This window comes from Harmonia axyridis, chromosome 3 (assembly GCF_914767665.1).
Source record: "Harmonia axyridis chromosome 3, icHarAxyr1.1, whole genome shotgun sequence".
NCBI lineage: Eukaryota > Metazoa > Arthropoda > Insecta > Coleoptera > Coccinellidae > Harmonia > Harmonia axyridis.
Genome location: NC_059503.1, coordinates 5902329 through 5918171, shown reverse-complemented (window position 1 = coordinate 5918171; position 15843 = coordinate 5902329). Strand labels below are relative to the sequence as shown.

General features: G+C 35.4%; 1 protein-coding gene across 9 annotated transcripts in view; it reads right to left on the bottom strand.

Moving 5' to 3' along the window:
- The window catches only part of LOC123675926 (syntaxin-binding protein 5), a 206444-nt gene that overhangs the window by 92746 nt on the left and 97855 nt on the right, over positions 1–15843 (bottom strand). The window lies entirely within an intron of this gene.

Sequence of the window (15843 nt, the reverse complement as noted above, 5' to 3'; positions counted from 1 at the left end):
AAAATGTAATGCCAGAAGATTATCTTGCGGATAAATAAAATTCATGTCAATCGAATGATCCATTGTTGTTTTATTGCAATTTAAAGTTCTATAGCTCTAAAAAACCACCCTTCACCTTTAGTCATCCCTGAACTTTCTTCAATTAATTGTACAATGGGAATAAAATGAACCAAATCAATAATGTCACTGAGCAAAGGTAGTGCTTTTCCCTTACTTAAATACTGAATTTTAAAAGCTGAAAACAAAGATGAAACTTGGAAAAATTCGAATTATTTTCAATTGGGAACCATCGAATATTTTAAAATTGAATTCCATTGAGCAAAGACCCAAATAATCGAATATCAGTCATGGAATCATGTAATTTCGAACGGAATGCAATAATAATTTTTCAAATTCCTGACTATGTAATAATTGAGTTGAATAGCAACCACTCGTCAATATGAAATATTCAATAACATTTGATTGTCAATTTTAAATCGCCCATTTGATGTTATGACGGTCGAAATACAGAGCAATCATGAAATTGTACAAATTTTAACGTTGGGAACGTAATCGATTTCGTCGTGATGAATACGATTCATAATTGGATATTCGTTTGGCTATCGAATAGTTGCGCTGCTATTTCAACTTCAAAGGAATTTTTTAATTATATCTCCCTCATATTTCACATTTTTCGGGTATTTGTCACAATTTTTGTGACATCAACGTTCATAGAGATGATTTGAATGGTAAATTATTTATTGATATCAATGCGTATTTGTTTGTTAGTTGTTTTTTATTTCAGGAAATAACGGAAAATATTGAATAGCGACTAACCGATAAACACTGAATTTAACATTACAATTTATTATTTTCTTCTATGCAAAAGAATATTCTGTTATCAACTCGTACATACGATAAATCAACCATCCCAAAAACCGCACCAAACAGTGACACGTTAAAAATGGCCAGGTTTTTCAACAAAAATTCTTGGATTTTCCCCAAATGCGGCAATTCTGATTATTGACGTAGCCTCCAAGGTAAAAATGGACGTCATCACCGAAGATCATTTTTCGATGAAAATTCATATCATTTTGATGCATGTCAATGACGCAATCAGCGAAGATACGACGTTGCTGGTGATCGAACAGCTTCAGTTCTTGTGTTGACTGAATTTAGAAAGCCTTAAGAGCTAAGTATTTATGAAAAATACAGTTTTCAGTGCATTAACTCTGTTTTATTGCATTAATGTTGTTTTCTTTATGATCATTTTCATGTTCCATAAAACTCTATCGTCTAGAATGTCTAGATGAAAAAAAGATTAAGATAATTACTCAATTCACAATGTGTATACCGCGTATACTGAGAATTATCAAATAAAACTGAAATGAGGAATATTAGGGGTTATAGTTATTTTAATGGGTCTTCAGGAAAATTCATATATATGAAATATCTGTACAAGGTTGTTCAAATTAGATGTTTAATGTTGGGGTATCCAGAACTACAATAGTTAAAGAAAAAACTGTATGGCACGCAAGAAACTGAAAACTGCATTTTCCGAGATATGAGAGGAAATTGGAATTTTCCATTTTTCATCACACCATCATAACTTCCACGTTTTTTATGATATCGCTTTGAGAAAAAAGAACATGATTGAAGTGAAATGTTTCATAGATTCTGATGATTAAGATGAAGAAATCAATTCTACAAAATTTTGAGTTATGTTGTGATGTCGAAATGAAGGTTTACATTTGAAAAAATATAATTCATAAGAATATAATTTTATTAGTGAAAAACTGTTTTTATTTCTGTATAAGCATTACATTTTTAGAAAAAAGTCATTTCTTAAAATTTCTAGGCGAACAGAAATGATAATTGATTTCCTCTATTTCAGTATCGTAATGAGTTCATTACAGTTCTAAAAACAGTGTTGTAATGAACTCATTACAGCATCGTTTTCAGTTATATTTTTCGTTTTGTGGTTGTCTCTTCTGGCTCCCAATCAAATTTCAACAAATGTCAATATAATGTATAATTTGGATAAAGTGAACTGATTTGCAACATTATTCGCAATTTCTCTTAATTCTGGTGGCGTTAAATCGATTTCGTCGGACATCATTCATGAATTCAATGCGTAATTTTAAATCATTTCAAAATTCGAAACGTACGATTTGAATCCAAATTCCGTAATCTGTCAATTTTGTAACAGTCACACCAACTGCCAAGATACAATATCTACAAAAGTCACTAAGATGCATAAATTGAATTTTTTATTGAATTTCGACAATATTTCACAAAGCTTGACTGAAATAGAGAAAATATCGTCTAATACTCGTTGCAGAAGGCAATTCCAACACTTCGCATTCGTGTTGGAATAGGAGCTCATTCTGCAACTTGTTTTAGAATATACTATTGATAAAACGATTTGACAATTTGTAAACTTTCTTGAAGTGTCTCTTTCCATAATGAATGACATAACCTCCTAAAAACAAACGACATAAGTAATGTCAAAAAATAATACACAGTGTTATAACCATTTTAAATTCCTATTGGGAAATTCTATACAATTTTTTCATTGTAAAGCACTACAACCCCGATTTCAGATAACTCTGATGATTCAATTTGAGTCTAAAAGCTTTCAATTCGATATTCATGTTAACTGCAAAGTATCATTTCACGATATTCCATATATTCTATGGCACGAATCGATGCGAACTGTCAACTCGGCTTTGAATTGATCCTAACCACCTTTAGGCGTAGCAACCTATGATTTATGCAGGACAGATTAGTCTTCATCATTAATGGAACATCGGTTTCATGTCCGACCAAAATTCGAATCGAATTAATTATCTATGATGAAAGCTTTTCATCACGATTCGAATATAATGCCCTGATTATACGGTAGTTCCCCCGTGACAGTGGGAAATGGCCTTTAGATCCGATGAAAAAGTTTCAACTCAATTTGCTGTCGATACGGGATATATGACCGGAAGTTTATTATTCGATGTTGGCTCTTTTGAAGCATCGATTTGTATGAAGCGATATCAGTTATTTATAATAAAAGTGCCAGAGGCATTGATACCCTTCCACGAGTTAAAAGTTTTTGAATGAACGAGTGTTAGAATGAGCCCTCTATGAGAGTATTAAACTTTTTTTTTCTCTATTCCACTGAATTCTTATTGAAATATTTCCAAAAATATCGTTTAGTGATTTCTGTATTGAAAAATGTGTTGAAAAAATTTCAAATAACCTATTGATGCTAAAACCAATAACTCCTCATTCGATTCTGTGGTTGTCCAAACTCTAAACACTGATTCAACTCCAAATGGAACGCAATATCGAACCACTGAATAAAATATATGCCCATTTAACAGGAAATTGTGTGGTGGCATCCAATATGTCGTGGTCACATTAACTTCTCTGGCTAGTTGAACTATGAATCAGCGAGGTAGAATTTAGAATTGTGGTGAACAAAAAGCTGTTTATATCAGCTAACTTCCTGTCCAAACACAGAGGTGTTTTCTCACCCCTGAAATAGATTTGGAGCTCTCATCAACAAAACAGATCATTTCATCACAAAGTCTGTATTTTCAAATTTTTAGCTATAATTTCACCGAAATTTTGTGCGTATTCAAAGTTTGTCGACAATCACTCAAAAGTTCCTCATTTCGCGTCAGTGTTTTTATTGGAAGTTGAAAAATGTCACATTCAAAAGGAAAGATCGTCATAATAAGGCGTTTTATAGCAACCGAACTCTGTAAGACCATGATTGCAGTACATCCAGTCGGAAACTCGTCGCAAAAAAACGCCTATATATTCTAAGTTAACATAGAGTCATAGAATATGAACAAATAGGCGTTTTTTCGCGACGAACTGTGGTGTTTGATGTGACATTACGTTAATTTTAAAACTGCATATTCCACCATTATAATAGAGTAACAATTTCCCCTTTGAGATCACATATAGCCCTATGCAGGTATGAAGTCGTAAAATTGTAGGGTGCAATTAGTACATCAATGATTGAGCGCTCCTTACTTCATTTCTGTGCTTTCCTAATACGATGAAGACCAACATCACATTCTATGCCTCTTGTAACTACAAATACGGTGCTATTGACAATGACAACAACTTCGTCGCAAACTCAAACAAATCAAACTTTCATACCACTTGCACAAGTTTGCAACTGCTGTGCATCGTTCATATAAGCAAATTCCAGGCCAGCAATCCAAAATACTTGCTCGTACATCCCCTAAAATCCAAAATTCCCGAACCTCCCTCCATCCTAGCATTATACGAACGTCATAACTCTATGGTTATCGTTCCGGAATCTGCGCGCCCTTCCAGCCTGGAGGGGATTTTCCAGGGGGGCCAACCCAGCCGTTCCATATCCAACTTCCTCCAATAAACCAAACCGGAAGCTACGCGAAGAGCTCGGTCAGATTGGATTATGGTGAAGTGGTTTTGATTAAATTCAAATTCGAATATCAACCGGCAAGACCGGAACCCTAATTACAAGTGGTAAACAATTTATATTTCGGATGTGAGGGGCTTGATTAATCTTTAATTTGGATTCGAGACGGTTGCCATTGGCGGCAAGAGGAAGTCTGTTTTATATTTAGACCTTGGGATGGTTGAGGAAAAGGTTTTCGGCCACTTAGCGAATTTCCGTTATGAAATAGAAATCTTGAGACTGTTCCAGTTACTACACAGTTCAATGGATTTTTTAGAATCACTGGAAATCTGTGACTATTCCAGTAGGTAAACAGTTCAATTGATTTTCTTAGAATCACTGGAAGTCTGTGACCATTCCAGTTACTACAGAGTTCCATGGATTTTCTTAGAACCACTGAAACTCTGTGACCATTAGTTACTACACAGTTCAATGGATTTTTTAGAACCCCTAAAAATCTGTGACCATTCCAATTACTACACACTTCGATGGATCTCCTTAGAACTACTGAAAATCTGTGACCATTCCAGTTACTATAAAGTTCAATGGATTTTCTTAGAACCACTGAAAATCTGTGACCATTCCAGTTACTATAAAGTTCAATGATTTTCTTAGAAACACTGAAAATCTGGTGTCGCGCAGTTCGATGGACCTTCTCGATCATAGAGTTGTATGATTTGATCACAGAGATTTCAGGTCCTGCAATTGTCTTTTGAAATACATAAATTTACGAAGTTAATCAGCTATCCTGAAACCCACAGTATTAATTATTTTTAGGTATCAACCACTCCAGCTGACGTTTCAAGGTCCACAGTTAATTACAGTATTTCTTGTTACAATTATACCCCTTTTGCGTTCGATGGGGAGGTTCCCAAAACTAACAAAACCCGAAGGGCAGCTCTATCTTTAGAAAACCGGGGAAACTGCACGCGCAGCAGAACGTATAACTTTCCTACTTTGTCCCCATTGGGATTCAGATGGGATGCTGGAACTTTCAACTGGGGATGATTATGCACAATTTGATTACAGAGTGCTGATCGCATCGCTTTGACGTCCCTTCCATTTGACTCGACTCAATCAAAGAATAATATTTGATGTTGAAACCATTTTAATATAATGAATATACAGATTGAGTCTTCAAGCTGGATATTGGTTCGTTTTTTGTTCACATAGAATAAGACACAATGAGGCCATTTTATATTCAAGGCTCACTTTTCATCATCAAAAGCAAAATTCGTCGCAAAAAAACGCCTATTTGTTCATATTATTTGACTGATCATACTCTATGACAACTAAAAATAATTAGGTGTTTTTGTGCGACGAATTTCCGACTGGATGCAATTCAATCATGGTCTTGCAGAGTTCGTCGCAATAAAACGCCTTGTTATTGATATTCTATGATTCTAGTCCATTTAGGCGTTTTTTCGCTACGAACTTTCCTTTTGATTGTGGCAATTCTCAATCTTGTAAAGCACTGACACGAAGTGAGGAGCTTTGGAGTGGTTTTCGATGAACTATAAATACATACACAATTCCAGAGAAATCTGAAATTTGATTTTGATTTTTCGATAGGAATTATATTATTTCAAATGAAGTTCCTTATGCATTTTTTTGAAACATTTATATTACCATCCCAGCACATTTATATTACCATCCTTGCCAGCACTGATTGAATAATTATGTATTTCATATTTCCCTTCAACGTCAATATAATGTTCAAGCTTCAACGAATGCAAGCTGATAGAAAAATAGGCAGGATCAACATCTGCCCTCTCCCACACGTCCTTCGAATCGAAAACCATCAAAAAGCCAGCATCTATACCATATTTTTCACCCTAACCCCTCGAAAAAAATATGTTTCTCTCCACCCCAAAAAACACATTTTCCGCATTGATGCCTTGGTCCCAGCAGGAATGAAACAACACATAATAAAGCGGTTTAGAGCTCCGGTTCATCTTTCCCTTCGCACAGAATAAGACACAATGAGGCCATTTGATATTCAAGGCTCACTCCGTTACGTGGCAAGAAAAACTTTCCAGAATTTATGAACACGTGTCGAAGAAGTGCAGAAACTTTTCCGATCGATTTCTACGTCCTTCGGGGGAGGTTTTTGGGGCGAAATAAAAACCGAGGCGGGCTCTAAACTCCGAGAGGGATTTGGAGAAACATTCAGTAGAGGAATTGGAAGGTCCCGATGCTTGCAGTTGAGGGTGAAAAATTCGAGAAAAGTACTGACTTTGCGTCAAGGGGTTTTCAGCGCTTGTTTATTCATTTGCCTATTGTGTTCAAATCTATCGAGATCGCTTGTTTGTCTGTCATTAGCGTCATTTATCAAATATTTCAAGGTAAGGTCCAAAATCTACAGAATTTAGCTCATTCACTGGTTTTAAGGAAACATTGATTTGGCGTCAGGCGCAAGGGAAAATTACTCGCAAAAAAAAACGCTTCGTTTATATTCCATGACTAATCACACTCTATGATAACTGAACTTAATTCAATCAGGATCTTGCAGAGTTCGTCGCAAAAAAACGCCTTATTGGTGCCTTATTCATATTCTATATGATTCGGCACAAATGTCTCAGGCGTTTTTTTGTGACGAACTTTTTTTTTTTTTGAATGTGACAATTTTCAACCTTGATTGATTTTCTGAATGAACTTTAAATAAACACAAAATTTCAGTGGAATATGAGGTTTTTTGCCCTTAAATTCTTCTTTAGTAATTCGAAAGTTATCGTGTTCACGGACAGAATCGAATTTAAGGACGGGCTATGTCATCATTGAGTTTGGGAAACGAGCGTTTAAAAATAAGAAGGATGATAAAGTAACGTTCATATATCATCCGTTCTCGATTGAGGGTGGAGTTTACCCAGAAAATATTCCTCCTTGAGGGATCCATAAGAATGGATCGTTTGTCAAGATTTTCTAGACGTCGAATGGAAGTTTACTAAATCTGTTCCACAATATAACGGGAGTATTATTATGTGATTTATAACGGTCGAGGCATTTTATAGCTCACTAAACTCCTATAATCCTAGTTCCTTCTATCCAATACACAATCTCCGAATATTTCAGAATTCAGTGAAACATTTTTATCTCAAATGTTTGCCTACACCAAGTAGGACTAGATAGTTCTATGGAATTCCTTCACTATAACGCTCTTTCATGCTATCAAAGAAATCGTGGGACCCTTTATGGTATTATTTAGTTCACTGGTCTTCCACCGAACACCATTTCAATAGAATCATAGAAACTTTTTGACATTTCCAGCTTAAATATCAAATAGTTATGAACTACTGGTGTGTTCACTCACTCCTAAAAAATTCAATATGAAACTGGCTACATTTGAAGGGACTAAACTTATTGGATTTCAAGGCGATTATCGGTAATTCGTTTCCATGGAAATGTAATCGATTCATTTTATGTATAGCGCCCCCTACGGAAGAAAAGAGAAGTACCATCAATCCATAGTTGTATCAACATCTTAAAAATTCACTAGTTGAATTGTGTGCAGAAATTTTATATAGATTTGCTTGGATTCTTTTGCTTTAACGTAATAAGACGTCGTAACTGGAACTTTCCTACTCAAACAATCATCGAAATGTTTGAAAATCGTCTTTGATAATTGAAGTAAATGCAAGTTTGACATACAACACAACGTTTATATATTCCAAAGCAATTTAAAAAGAGAATATGGAACCATAAAAGCGAAAGCTCTCATAGCAATCACATGTAGTTACTTGCAAGCAGAGCACTCAACTTAAATGTACTCTCATAACTTTGTGTGTGGAAGTTGACGACTGTGGCAGGTAATATAAAGTGTGAGGAAACTGGCATAGTGAATTGCAGGGTGTTATTGAGCCATAAAATTAGCCAGCGTCTGAAAACACTTCATCATTCGATGCATTTAAGTAAGGGTATTAAGAGTGGATCGAAGGATAATTTACCCCAACCAGTAAAGATTTTATCACGTTCATGATTCTGTTGTTGGACATTAAATCACAGTATTTTTAAGTGCTCGTTTTGCAACCGAGCGTTCTATCATTTCGTCACAAAATCTGACGAATCTTTTTTGATATTGACTTCAAATTAACAAAAAAAACATAATTTTGAACGGCCATATTCATGGAACCCTTAGTCGGATTTTGCACATTAGAAACTCAACCAATATTCCGTAAATTTCAAGTACCTAGGTCCCAGTAGGTTGAAACTTATTATTCGACATCATTCCCGGTGCAGAATTCGAGAATTGAAGATATTGTCAAGGAACGATAGAGCGATCTGTTCAGACAATTCTCAACAGATAAACCGCAAAGTTCATCGCGAAAAAACGCTTATTTGTTATGTTCTATGACCAATCATACTCTATGATAACTCTGGTCTTGCAGGGTTGGGTCGCAATCAAACGCCTTATTATTCATATTCTATGATTCGATATAACAGCCTCAGGCGTTTTTTCGCGATGAACTATCTTTTGAATGTGAAAATTTTCAACCTTGAAAAGAAATGACGCGAAGTGAGTAACTTTTGAGTGGTTGTAAACAATTAAGTGAAATCTAAGGTTTGATTTGCCCTTAAATTTTTGTTTAGGGATTTCAACCCAATTATTCAAGACTAATCACAATTCAATTTTCGATGAAAAAACTCTTAAAGTTAATTTTGTTATTTATCCTATTCGATTCGATCGATATACAGATTCGGTATATCATTTTTTCAACATAGGAGAATGAATAGAAGAATATTTCATCCCAACCAGTAACTATACAGATTTATGTGGTTTTTAAGGCAGCAACTACCATGAATGAGGAGTGCTCAAAATCCAATGACTTTCCCCATTTTTGTATAGAATAATGGAGATTTTCCTGATAAAACTGCTTCCATTGGAATACAGGATTTTACAGGGAACATTTCTCAGGATTAGTCTCCTGTTTTTCGATTACAGAATGAAAAAGCTTACTTCTTTGAGCTCCACTAAAAAAAAAACCCAAATCTCTTCCCTCACAATCCATGTCATTCTAGCGGAAGCAAGGTAATCCTGCATTAAAAATACAGGACGGATTTTAACCCAATTCCGAAAGTTCCAACAAATGGGGACCGACTAGCTATCTTGCTTGTTACAACCTTTATAACTACTCTTCTTTTCCTTTTATCGTTGGCGGGATGAACAGAAAACTTTTCTCTGGCAATATGTTTCTTTGGTCGAGGCCAATTTCGCTGTGAAGTAATCCTGAATGGCGGAGGAGGAAATAAAGAAGATGAATTCTGTGGTTGATGAAAATTCGGAAAGAGAAGGCTGACTCAAGGGTAAATATTCTTTTGTTAGGAAGGAGTATCTTGAATTCTATCCCAATAGGATAGCTAGAATGATTTTAATGGGAACACTGTGCATTATTTCATGACATTTATTATGCCATTAATTTTCAACCATAAGAGGTTGGAAATTGTTACATTCTCAGAGTAATAAACATAGATAGAGGCAGCATATATCATTTTCAGTAAGCAAATTTTGTCACCAACATGAACTATCAAATTTGAAATGAAGCGCGCGGAAATGAAAACATATCAGTGATACGATATTTCACTCAATTCGAGAGTTTCTCCACAAAGAATGCACTTCTTATGTCCCATAGTGGATCAACGTTTCATATTAATTCAAGATATATTGAAATAGATATCTAAATATATCAGAAATTCAGAAAACAAACTAGCCAAACGACGTGTAACAACCGATGACACTAGGAGGCAAAAGTTGCCATACCTTTGATTTCAGCAGGTAGATACAGAAAATAATAAATATTCTGCTTATTATGAATTCGAAAATTAGGTAAAATATCGGATTCCAAATATTCAAATTTGAATATTTAATTGGTAATTACTCAAATAAATATTTCATTCAATATAATATATATTCATAATGACAAAGTAAAATTGTAGAGTTCAAAATATATCACAATGGGACAACGTAATCTAACCATGTTGGGGACATGGAAAAATTGCGTATACTTTCTATCTATGTTTATTACTCTATGGTCACATTCAAAAGGAAAGTTCGTTGCGAAAAAACGCCTAAGACATTTATGCCAAATCATAGAATAGGCATGATAAGGCGTTTTATTGCGACTGAACTCTCCATGACCATAGTTGCAAATATCCATACAGAAATTCGTCGCACAAAAACACCTAAACATTCTAAGTTATCATAGAGTAGGATTAGAGATAGAATATGAAAAAATAGGCATTTTTTTGCGACGAACTTTTCTGTTCGATGTGACATCTCGATTATGTAAACTTCTTCGCATTCATTCATCCTTTATAATAGATTAACAAGCTAATATAAAATAATAGAAGCATGATCCCAAAAGTCAACGTTAGTTTGTCGTCCAAGAAAGTATCTCTTTTACCATTAATATAACCACTCGAATGTTCATGCCAAATTTCTTTATTATACATGCTTATATACAGTTTTATGTCCTTAAAACGCGATGAAAACTGTCAGCAAGTTAGCACTCTACTTATATTTTCATTCAAAGCTAAAATAATGAAATTTTCATCAATATAACGCTCTCAAACACCTTAATCGGCAAACAAAAATTGAGAGATTAACAACCAAAATCCCATTTTCCAAACTCACTCCTCAAAGGGAAATTAAACATATCCTCCGCCCCCTCTTTTTTTTCCGTTATTAACTTCATGCCATAACAAATTAAACTCGGGCGAAGAGAGAACAAGATTCGAAGCGCTTTTGATCTGATATTCAGGCAATTTCACCTCTCTGGATATCTAATGATGATCACCTTCCCATTAGAAACTAGAGCGCAACGTCTCTAGCAGCCACTTCAAAGGATCCGGTGTAATCTCCACATATGCATATACGACCGCGTGTGCTACCCCTTAGAAGAGGGGATGAGGAACGGTGAAGACGAATACATACCGGGATTAGGTTATAAGCCAGTGTAAACTAGGATGGAATACCGCAGATTCCAAATGGAATGAACTGTCTTGATATACAGGAGGAATGTAAATTGTACCTTGAAATATTTCTCTCTTTTCGTTACTGAAATGTACGTTAGGTGATTTGTTTTTAATTCCCACTATTCTAGCCCTCTTTGTGATCCGTCGCTGCAAAGCGACAAATGTTATTTTGATGATTTTTATTCATCTACTTCAAGCTCCACATGCTCCAGGTATGTTGGACGACGTTCGAAGAAATTTGAGGTAATCTTATGAAAAAATCAAGCGACTAAAATCTGGGGAGCAGAAAGGCCACCAAAGAGGAGAGCAAAGAGAAAATCTATGGCACATGGGGACAATCCCTGAGCAACCATGACCTCGTATATGTCCATCTTGAAGCCTGTCCCACAAAAGTGACTTAGAAGAGATTGAGCATGTTTTCGTACAAAACGAGTTGAAGAATGTTCTACAACGTCCTAAATCTTGCACTGTGCTCGGGAGTAAATTGTCATTCTACATACAAATGCAAAATTTCATCTTGATCGAAACTGCAGTTTTAAAATGAATTCGAAGTCAAAATTTAAATGCAATAACGTGTCTCTTCAGTTTATGAGGGTAACTGAAGTTTCGAAGGTAATGAAAAAGGAGATGAATTAGAGAGAGAAGCATCAAGGATGAGACCTATCGGACCAGAACCCATCAGTGGGAACTGGGAGAGAAGAGACCCTCTGGAGAAACACACCTAGACTTTCGCAGACCGAAATATTTATGCAATGTTTGCCATCTTACACCCTGAAGCTTCAGAAGCCGCTAAGAACTGAAAGCTTCAAGTCACAGAAGGACTGCTGACAGAGTACTAGAATTAACCTGTCGGCAGACGGCAGATGGAATCTATAGTGTCTGTAAATCAGGGAACAAAACAGCTGAACACTTATGTCCAGAACTAGCTGCTCTAGGGTGAACTCCTTGGCGAGTCAGTTCTCAATCCTCACGATGTGACAGCTAAGGCTCTTGAGGATTTTATCAGATTTTCCAACATTATAGAAGGTGTAGTGGCTGTGTTGCTCGATAACTCGTTAAAAAGCAATTGAAAGATCAAAATGATCGCGGTTCTGAAAGATTGAGCTCTAGCCAAACGATTCTTACGATAATCTTTTTTACAATAAAGCCTGGAATTTCAGAAAAAAACGGAGGAAGCAAAGTTGTACGCCTATAATGAACAATATGGAACCTTGTGGCACTCCTGTATTAATTTCTTTTACTGTAGACATTTTATTTTTCCGAAAAACAACTTGTTTGCCGTTCATTAGGATATGATTTTAAGATTGTCAGATATTCCAAGCCAACCAATCAAGACACAGTAACAAATACTCCCCCAAAAGAAAAACAACACCAACTGAATTCCCTCCAGACCACCAATTCTTACTAACCGTCAACTACCCTCTAAGATCTTCGTTCGAAAGTTCCAAACCTCCATCTAACTTCATGCACGAAGTTCAAACCGACGAGGACTCGAGATAGCGTTATCTATCTTCGCGAAACGAGCGCGGACATTTTCAACGTGTATATTTCATAAAGCGTAGTCCCCACGGAAATAACGTCCCACGTCATGTGACCAGGCAACTTCTCCAAAGCTATCTGCGGCCCGGAAAACGAGAACTGGTCGTCCGGGGAGCCGTTCGGCAAACATCAAAGAAAGCCGACATACGCCGGCGGTTCCCTTTCAAGTCGGTAACGTCTTGATTGAATCGAACCGCTGATTGCCTATAAACTCCGAAACGGGGAAGAAGGTGGAAGGGGAAACAAGGGACGTGCAGACGTCTGACGGTAAATCGTTTAGGGGCGAGTTTTTGGTGATTGTTTTTGAGGATTAATGGTCGATACTGTTTTTCCACAAACGTAGAAAAATATCGACTTTATACGGTAGTGCATTTTGCTTTTATAAATTTTGTAGGTGTTGTGTGCTTTGAATGAAGAGGAAATGAACATTAATGATGAAAATAATTTTTCTCTAATTCTGTGGTTATTCCGTTCATTCTTCCACATCTTGTAGAACAAAATCGTGCGAGAATATATCAGAAACGCACAGTTTTCATGGTTATATTTCATTATTCTATGTTGGGACTCCGAACTTTCCGCCACGGCTTTATCTGTCAATTCATCAATTTGCCTTAAAGAAATCAGTTCTGCCAACCAACATTTTTCAATGCAAAATCACCAAAATATATTTATGGAAATATTTCATTAATTTCAATGAAAATGCAATGAATTAGAGAAAATAATGTATAATACTCGTACAGAAGGCTCATTCTACGACTCGTTCATTCCAAAACTCGCCACTTCGTGGCTCGTTTTTGAATTTTGAACTCGTGGAAGAATATCAATGCCTTCTGCACTTGTATTATAAATAACTATTTCCATCGTACAATAACATCGTCATATTCTAACTTCTGTGAAACCTATGAGTACCATATTAAGCCTAATTGAGGATGTGAACTAAACATACTCCTTTCTTGTTGAACCAGATTCATTAACTATGACGACATGTTTCGATATAAAAATATCATCTTGAGGTCCAAACAGTTCTGGACATGTGTATACAATAAATAAAACAATTTGTACATAGTAAGTTTGAAATTAAGTAGGTTGCCTGAATATTTCTCATTTAAGCTTTTATATAGATTTAAGATTACTAAATTTCCAATAAAGAGGGATTTCCACCACGTGGCTTTCCGTGTATCAGTTTAACATTAGGTACGCTACGAAGTTATACATTCACTTTATCTTCTTTCTCTTTACGAAGCATATGAGTAGGGAGCAGCACTGTACCACGGACGATGATTTTTTCACGATTAATTTGAAAATATATCAGTGCTTTATACATTGAACATATCATCAATTCTTTTGCGAAAAACGAAAATTCATCAACATTTGTTTCCATTTTCAAATTGAAACTATTGTCATTCTACAAGTTAGATAGACTATTGTTTAAAAAAAATATGTGAAAACCCCATTAAAGTCAGAGGTTGTAAGAGAAAAAATTCCGTTTTGAATTCAGCAGTCACGTAGTCGTATTTCCTCTTAAATGCTTGATCTTTATGGACAAATTTGTGATAAAATGTAGATCTATTTCTTGAAATTTTTGATCGATTACTTAAAACTTCGACTAGTTAAACATTTCTGCCAAGATTGGTCGAAAAACTTCGAAGCCTTCTTGATGTTGTATTTTTTTATGTCATAAAGTATGTTTTTTGAATAAGGAGAACTAATCAATCTCAGTCATTCGAATTCATCATTGTTATAGAGATTTCGTTCGAATCCATCGACATTCCATATTCAACAAAACCTATTCTTCTCATAACCATTCAGATTCATCCATTACAGGAATCTAGAATTCCGTTTCTGCTTCACCTAGCTCCAATCTGTTCATAGATCGCATTACGTCGACGTTCAATTAATCTTTACATCTCAAATATTCAAGAGGAATAGTTCCTCATTACATTCTCTCATAAATGATTTGTCCTGAATCTCTGCTTCTGCTATATTCCAAGAAATCCCTTACGTATTAGGGAACAATGCTGTATGGAATGAATGGCGACAAGGGTAAACCTCAGGTCCAAGTTGGGATCAAGTTCTTCCAACGACTTATTCTCAGCTATCTCTCAATGGGGATATCAATGGAATATATGAAGAGGATGGTATATTTACAGAAGGCAGATCTTGGAGTCGAATACAATGGAAATGATTGAGATTGAGACAGCATGATAGAATTGCTGTTTATAAAAATGTAGAATAAAATCATAGAGTAATAAACATAGAAATAGGAAGTGTACGTAGATTACGTTGTCGGATTGTGATATATTTTCGAATCCAGAATTTTACTATATCCTTAGGAATGTATATTATATTGAATGAATTATATTTATTCGAGTGATTCCCGATTAAATATACAAATTTGAATATTTGGAATCCGATATTTTTCCTAATTTTCGAATTTATAATAAGCAAAATATACATCATTTTCTGTATCTACCTGCAGAAATCCAAGGTTTGGCAACTTTTACTCTCCTAGTGTCATCGGTTGTTTCACGTCGTTTGGCGCGCTTGAAGTTTGTTTTCTTAATTTCTGATATATTTAGGTATTTATTTCAATATATTTTGAGTTAATATGAAACGTTAATTCACTATGGGACATAAGAAGTGCGTTCTTTGTGGAGAAACTCGCGAATTGAGTGAAATATCGTATCACTGATATGTTTTCATTTCCGCGCGCTTCATTTCAAATTTGATAGTTCATGTTGGGGACAAAATTTGCTTACTGAAAATAATATATGCTCCCTCTATCTATGTTTATTACTCTGAGAATAAAATGAAATAATTTTGATGTTCCTCTTCCAAAGTGACGAAACGAGAAGACAACAGAGTTGCTCCATCAAAATGAGAAATTGATGCAGTTGCGAATTCAA